Source organism: Podarcis cretensis, assembly GCF_951804945.1.
Source record: "Podarcis cretensis genome assembly, chromosome: 6".
Lineage (NCBI taxonomy): Eukaryota > Metazoa > Chordata > Lepidosauria > Squamata > Lacertidae > Podarcis > Podarcis cretensis.
The window spans coordinates 41,216,096-41,224,363 of NC_137175.1; positions in this window are offsets into that span (position 1 = coordinate 41,216,096).

The window sequence follows — 8,268 nt, forward strand, 5'->3', positions numbered from 1 at the left end:
GGAGCAGAGGTCTCTCAACAACCTAATGCAGAAGACTTTCCCCTCCCCCCCCCCAAAAAAGGCCAAATATTGGTCTGCTTCAGATTACACATGATCGAAAGGAAGAGAAGGTCTGTGCTGTGAAAGGCCAAGGACTGTTGACTCAGGCAATAAAACAGGACAACACTGATGTTCCACAGCTATTAGTGGTGGAAATGACACATTAGATGCCTGAAAGTCCAGCCCACAAGGCCACAGTGTGCTCACAAAGACATGACTATCAAAAATGCTCCATAAAACCAGGTGGAGCCCATAGCCAATGAACCCTGCACAGGACTAACAGAGACCATATACCACTCCCGTTTACACCATATCCCGTCTTCTTCCACCACCAGTTTGGGGTATACACATGATGTTAACTACAGTCCTGATCCATCCTCTCATTTCCCCAAACCAGCTTTGAACTGGATTGTGAAACAGAGCATCCTAATAGCATTTTAAGCCAGTAATGTGTACAGGGCTTGTGTTGGGGGCAGGGAGTTTAAAGAAAGAACATGGAAGAGGGGCAATACATGGTCAGCTTGGAGAGATTATCTGGTGGACAACCTCTGAGGGCAGATGCGGGAAGGGGGAAGATGGGATGTGGGAGATCCACAATCTGATTTCTTGTCAGGTTTTCCACTTTGAAGCAGCTGCATGTCTGTCCAATCTTGCTCAAAGCAGCGCTAATCCTTTTCCCCAATCTAAATTATCTTCCTGAAGCTGTTCTTGGACCCATAGAGAGAAAAAGGCAGGCATGACACATGCACCTGTCTTTTTTCTACTATTGGTTTAATATCAGCTTCAAAAGGAGGGGGTGTTAGATAGCAAAAAATGAGGGTGGTGGAAAGGATTAAAAGTCCCCCGCCATCCTCTAGCCCGCCTGCTCCAGTCAGAAGTGGAACACTTACCTCCTCGGGCTGCTTTAAAATGGGGGGAGGCATTAAGAGATCGGATCACACAACTCCTGCATTACACCAATTTATGTGTGTGGTTATGATACGTATTACGAATTAGGCAACTGGTGAACATGGCCAAATCTCATGTTTGTTGCGTTTGTTACACCACCTTGCAATTCACTAGGTGGCGCCAAACAGTAGGGAAAAGTACCAGCCGGTAATCAAAAACGGAAAAGATTATGATTAGATCTGGATTATTTTTTATTTTTTGAAAAACAGAGAATGTTATGAAGAGCCAGGATATATGTTCCTAAGGGTCACTTTACACACACTCTTTCTCCCCACCCCCATGAAATGATAGCACCCCCATGCAGAAGGGAGCTGCAGTCCATTCCATTTGTAACATTTGCTGTGGCAAAGTTCGTAAATTGGTGCCAGAGGAAACTGATAATAGAAAATAAACTTTTATTTAACTCTGTACAGCTTTAATTGTAACTGATCTACAACTGATTTAGGTTTCCGTGTTCTGCTAGGGTTCCCCAGAACTATTTTCCTTTGTCCAGCACTCCCTAGAGATTTTTAAAAGGAGGCTAAATAAAGACAGTAGGAACCCAAGTGTTCCTATTTAGCCTCCTTTTAAAAATGAAATATTTGTCTCTGTTTCTAATAATAGCTTTCCTTGGTGTAGCGCTAGGCCTCTCAGGGCCCAAAAGCTGCTCGGAAGTGAGTCTCACTGTTACCATGACCTGCAGCAGTTCCTTCTGTTCTCTCTTGAGATTAGTCTAGCTTGTTTGTATCTTTTGAGAGACATGTCTACATTTTTTCCATTGTTTCAGTCATCACTGGCTCAAGGCTCTGAATGCTCCGCAGATCTCTTCTGTTCCTCTTGTAGACAGCCACATTATTCCCTTTGAACTAAATTGTTCTATATGTGCACTATGTAGAGCATCAGCCCTGAAAACTCATAGCCTGGCCTTAGGATTAGTGGTGTTAGGACTAGTGGTCATCTTAAGGTTCTTGGACAAGTTATGCAAGCATTTTCTGAAAATTTCCGCCAATGATTTCTGTTGTGCTTCTACAGTTATGGGTTTTTTCCACGGATGTATGAGTCAGAGCTTATGCATCTCAACATCATCACCCATGTTTCTTTGTCTAGTTAACTGTGTTAATAGATGTCAAGTGTGCAAGATTAGATGCTGCTGTGTTGTTGCTGAAAAGGTCAACTGTCGCCTGTGTTTCTGAAGCACTGTCAACAGACCCGTGTTCAAATACAAAACATCTGCATCTCCTTTTACTAAATTGGCTCTTTCAAATTTAAATCATTTATGACCACTGTACCTGAGATAGCTTGCACACCAAAATCTGCTACCTAAAATTGCTGCTGAACTGCTTGGTCTTGATATCAGTAAACTGAGATGCTTCCAGATCGGTATTTAATTTTCAAACAGGTTGCTGGCAGTAGGTTTCTTCATTTTTTTTCCTTAATGGGTTTTCCATGGATAGGCTAAATCCTGATGGGGGGGGGCAGGCAAGGGAATATGGGCTGGCATTTTGATACCAACAATGTCTTATACATATTACCAAACAAAGTGGGGGTGGGGGAATCATGCATGAGAAGCACTGATCACACAGTAAATACCCATTGGGAAACACCCACAGATTACATTTATCGGTTATGTGCAGTCTTTCCCTTAGATATGCTACTAATCTGATTTGCAAGAACTGATGAGATTTTTTAAAAAATGTTATTGCATTAACCAGGCATGCCGCTGTGTACAATTTAAAATAAATCGGTTTATGATCAATTATGAGAAGATCCACATACAATTTGTCCTCCACAACTGAAGAATTCAGTTGACTGATGAAGAAAACATGCAAGTATTCACCTGTTTCTGCCAGTTTATATATTTGCCTTGAGATTTGACCCTCCCTAGCTTTAAACCGATAAAGAAAACAATGCCCGACCTGAAGAATTTGGAGCAAATGATTCAGCAGAGGAAACACAGCCCAGAATAACTAAGGAGATAGTACAAGAATACTTGGCTAGTTTAGATGTATTCAAGTCTCCAGGGCCAGATGAACTGCATCCAAGAGTATTAAAAGAACTGGCAGATGTGATCTCAGAACCACTGACAGTCATTTTTGAGAATTCCTGGAGAACAGGCGAAGTCCCGGCAGACTGGAGGAGGGTAAATGTTGTCCCTATTTTCAAAAAGGGGAAAAGAGAGGACCCAAATAATTACCGCCCAGTCAGTCTGACATCAATACCAGGGAAGATTCTGGAGCAGATCATTAAGCAAACAGTCTGTGAGCACCTAGAAAGGAATGCTGTGATCACCAATAGTCAGCATGGATTTCTGAAAAATAAGTCATGTCAGACGAACCTGATCTCGTTTTTTGACAGAATTACAACCCTGGTAGATGAAGGGAACGCAGTGGATGTAGCCTACCTTGATTTCAGCAAGGCATTTGACAAGGTGCCCCATGATATTCTTGTAAAGAAGCTGGTAAAATGTGGTCTTGACTATGCTACCACTCAGTGGATTTGTAACTGGCTGACTGACCAAACCCAAAGGGTGCTCATCAATGGTTCCTCTTCATCCTGGAGAAGAGTGACTAGTGGGGTGCCACAGGGTTCTGTCTTGGGCCCCGTCTTATTCAACATCTTTATCAATGGCTTGGATGATGGACTCAAGGGCATCCTGATCAAATTTGCAGATGACACCAAACTGGGAGGGGTGGCTAACACCCCAGAGGACAGGATCACACTTCAAAACGACCTTGACAGATTAGAGAACTGGGCCAAAACAAACAAGATGAATTTTAACAGGGAGAAATGTAAAGTATTGCACTTGGGCAAAAAAAATGAGAGGCACAAATAAAAGATGGGTGACACCTGGCTTGAGAGCAGTACATGTGAAAAGGATCTAGGAGTCTTGGTTGACCACAAACTTGACATGAGCCAACAGTGTGACGCGGCAGCTAAAAAAGCCAATGCAATTCTGGGCTGCATCAATAGGAGTATAGCATCTAGATCAAGGGAAGTAATAGTGCCACTGTATTCTGCTCTGGTCAGACCTCACCTGGAGTACTGTGTCCAGTTCTGGGCACCACAGTTCAAGAAGGACACTGACAAACTGGAACGTGTCCAGAGGAGGGCAACCAAAATGGTCAAAGGCCTGGAAATGATACCTTATGAGGAACGGCTAAGGGAGCTGGGCATGTTTAGCCTGGAGAAGAGGAGGTTAAGGGGTGATATGATAGCCATGTTCAAATATATAAAAGGATGTCACATAGAGGAGGGAGAAAGGTTGTTTTCTGCTGCTCCAGAGAAGCAGACACGGAGCAATGGATCCAAACTACAAGAAAGAAGATTCCACCTAAACATTAGGAAGAACTTCCTGACAGTAAGAGCTGTTTGACAGTGGAATTTGCTGCCAAGGAGTGTGGTGGAGTCTCCTTCTTTGGAGGTCTTTAAGCAGAGGCTTGACAACCATATGTCAGGAGTGCTCTGATGGTGTTTCCTGCTTGGCAGGGGGTTGGACTCGATGGCCCTTGTGGTCTCTTCCAACTCTATGATTCTATGATTCTAAACATTATAGTTTTATACATTTTAGCAACATTTGCCATATTTTCTGCCTTCTTTCCCATGGAGGAAAGTGAGAGATAACTGTAATAAATAAATAAATACTATATCCCTCCTTTCTTATATTCTGGGCAGAAATTTATGCAATGGTTTTCGCCGCACCTGCTGTAAGTTTTTGCCACTTCTGCAAGTGACACTTCCTTCTGTTTAGAGTATTTGCCAGTGCTGGGGGGTTTGCCTTTGTCCGAGGCTGCCTGTCTTAAGAGTTCTTTGCATCCAGTTTTGTTTTGTCCCTGCTATTCTAAGCCCTTTCGATTGCTGTGTAGCTACTTCCTGTGCCCTACATATATTCACTGCATGCAGGTTAACCTGGATCTCAGTCTGTCTGACTTTATACCGCCCACACATGCAGTCTTTTAAACAGCTTAAAGTCAGTTACAGGTGGGTCAATGCTCTTCACTCTGGTGAATAATTTATGCCTTTCATACATAAGATTTCTTCTAGGAGCACAATACGTTTCAGATCTATCAATCAAAAGTTGATACCCACATTGTTATCAAAATGAAATGTATTAATCCTCTCACTGGCTTCAGCTGGACCTAGGTAGTCTTGACATCAAACACATAAGCTCATTTAATGTGTCATTTTTAAAGAAAAAATTTCAAAATAGCAGCTATGCTATTTTGGACCCCAATCAGGATCAGGACCACAGCACACAAAGTGGTGAACCATTTCCTCCAGTGTTACAATCCCACAGAAAGTGCTTTCCTGCAAGCAGATACTGTATTTAACCTGAAAGGAGGAATTCACATCATTTGAGGGGGACAGAAATTTTTGACTGTGACCATCATACATGTAGAGTAAAACCACTTTCTCCATGTGTCATAGTCTTGATCCCCACCCCCTCCAATTATTTTGGAAGGCTTTTAAAAATAAATAAATGTTAAAGTGCATTTTTGCATTGTTTTCCACCATATATAGCAGGGGAGAGGAACCTCTGGTCCATGGGTCTGATGTAAGCCGCAGGGCTTCTTCATCTGGCTCACCATTTCTCCAGTTGGCCCTGCATCTAAGTCTCAGCCCCTCCTGAAGTCCTCCTCCATAGGCCAATGGTCCCCTCTTGCTCTGCAGCAGTTAGAACCACAAGCTTTGGTGCCTGTTACAAGTTTCCACTTGAGCTGCTTCCTCTCACGGCTCCGCTCACTTCCTCCCCACTTCTGATGAGGGGATCAGAGTGCAGCCTTGCCTCTTCATGGCTTCCCTGCAGCTCAGCTCTTTGGACAAATGGGGTCAAAGGAGGAGCTATGAGCAGGCCACCCTGCTGCGACCTTCAGGCTGGAAATGGTTCCCCATTTCTGACATGCAGTTTTGTTCCAAGTCATAGAATGAACGGAAACTTCTCACCTTCCTTATCTGCTCTGCTTGCAGTGCAGCACAACTTGCTTCCCCTTTCTTCAGTGCTCAGCAACAATTTGTCTGCACACCAACCTTTTTGGAAGTTTTTAACTGGCCCATCTTTACATTCACTTTCATGTTCTCTCCTGACACAGTGTTGTATTAGCTTACTCAAACTTTGTAAAGCAATGCCACAGGCGAACTGAAGCGCAGAACCAATTTTATTTAACGTTGTGCAATTTGTCCCTGACACATGTGCCTACGCGGTGCATATGTGATGGCAAAAGTGCACTGTAATGTGCAAAGTAGTCTTCCTGACTGAGACAGTGTGGATGTGAATGGAATACACTGACCCAAGTGATTACACCAGAGTCATCCCATCAAAGTCTGTCTCAGTTCAAGGCATCCATGGGGAAAAGCTCAAAAATGGAGAGAAGGGAGGAGGAAATATCAAGCACAATATTTCCACGATGACTTCAGAGTTATACTCAAGCTGCTTAAATTCTCCTTTTGTTGAGCACAGGGGCTTTCCACAGAACTGCCTGCAAGTGAGCATATAGTTCACAGAGAAAATCAAACACTCTGAGAAGCTTTTGTACAAGATGTCATCAGGGAGGAAAAGAGCAGTGGAATAAGGCTCAGTTCAGACATAACAGGAAACCGTGGTTTCTCGTTTTGAGAATTAGGTTCAGAATACTTTGTGCTTGCATATCCCATATCCCTCTCTTCTCCTGTATTGCCCGACTTTTGATATCAAACTAAACAAAGTTTCTCACAGTATCTGAACTCAGGAAACTGTGGTTTGTTTAAACTATGGTTTGGGAATAAGCCAAGATCTGAAACTACAGTTTGACCTTGGTTTGGTTCTCAAATTGTTAAATAAACCACTGCTCCCCAAATTTTGACATCACAGAGGACAGTGCATGAAAGAAGAGAGTGGGAGTGTGAAGCCATGCTTTGTATGCAATATAGCACTAATGTGGAAGTTCCATTCACACAAGGATTTTTCCTTGTGCGATGGAACGTTCTTCCTGTCTCCTAGCCCCACCCCCAGTCCCTAAATCTGATGGGGGACTTCCCCAGCCCTCTGTAGAAAATTTGAAGGTAGCGGAAGGGGGGATTCCATTGCACCAGCACAACTCCTTGTGCTAGCACAACTATTTAGTTGCACACTGCCTCACAGTTTTCCATAACATGTGAGTTTAGCTATACTCTCTTTCATATGTAAGATCTGGTGCTAATGAAATGAAGGATTTATATATTTATATTTATTTATAAAACAGATTGTCTTCATGCAGTCTGTTGCATGAAGTGGGAGGAGGCAGGGCAGGAGAGTTGGTAGAGACCCCATCCTTGCAGAAAATCAGGAGATATTTGAACAATTTGCTGGCCTTCACTCCAGGCCACAATACCAGCTCACATGACGGGTGGAGATGGTTACTCCCCTCATACTATGGGAAACATCCCTGTCAACAGCACACACAAGCACGAGCTCTGAGCTCAGAGAGACCAGGGGAATTGGGTTGGTTAATCAGACTAGTTTTCTGCTGGCTTGGCACTATTTAAACTGAGCATTATTATGATGGTGGTGGTGATGGTGATGATGTTATTTATTTACACTCCACCTTTTTTCCTCATAGGACTCAGCATTTTCCAGCCCTGGCTGGTAAACTGAATAAGCCAGTGGTTATGTAGAATAATCACAGAGAAAACAAGATTCTTGATCAGCGTAAATAACAGCAAGTAAATAACATCTCCATTTTCTTCCCCAGTGATTCTCAAGAGGCTGCAATTCAGCACTTCAACCCCCAGAGAGCAACATTGCTTCACTGGTGATTACTTTTTGGCTAATATGCTACACTGTGGGTTAAACCACTGAGCCTAGGACTTGCCGATCAGAAAGTCGCGGTTTGAATCGCCACAATGGGGCGAGCTCCCGTTGCTCGTTCCCTGCTCCTGCCAACCTAGCAGTTCGAAAGCATGTCAAAGTGCAAGTAGATAAATAGGTAGCGCTCCGACGGGAAGGTAAACGGCGTTTCCATGCGCTGCTCTGGTTCGCCAGAAGCGGCTTAGTCATGCTGGCCACAGGACCCGGAAGCTGTACGCCGGCTCCCTCGGCCAATAAAGCAAGATGAGCGCTGCAACCCCAGAGTCGTCCACGACTGGACCTAACGGTCAGGGGTCCCTTTACCTTAATATGCTACACATAATGGTGATGCTTACACTGTGGCATCATGAAATCACAATCACAATATGTGCTACTACTGGTCTGTACCCATAACCTGACAAAAGAGCCAAAGAGTAGAAAATCCTAGAAAAGTGATAAAGTTGACAAGGGGCTTAAAGGCAGCTATTCCTCTTATGACAGCT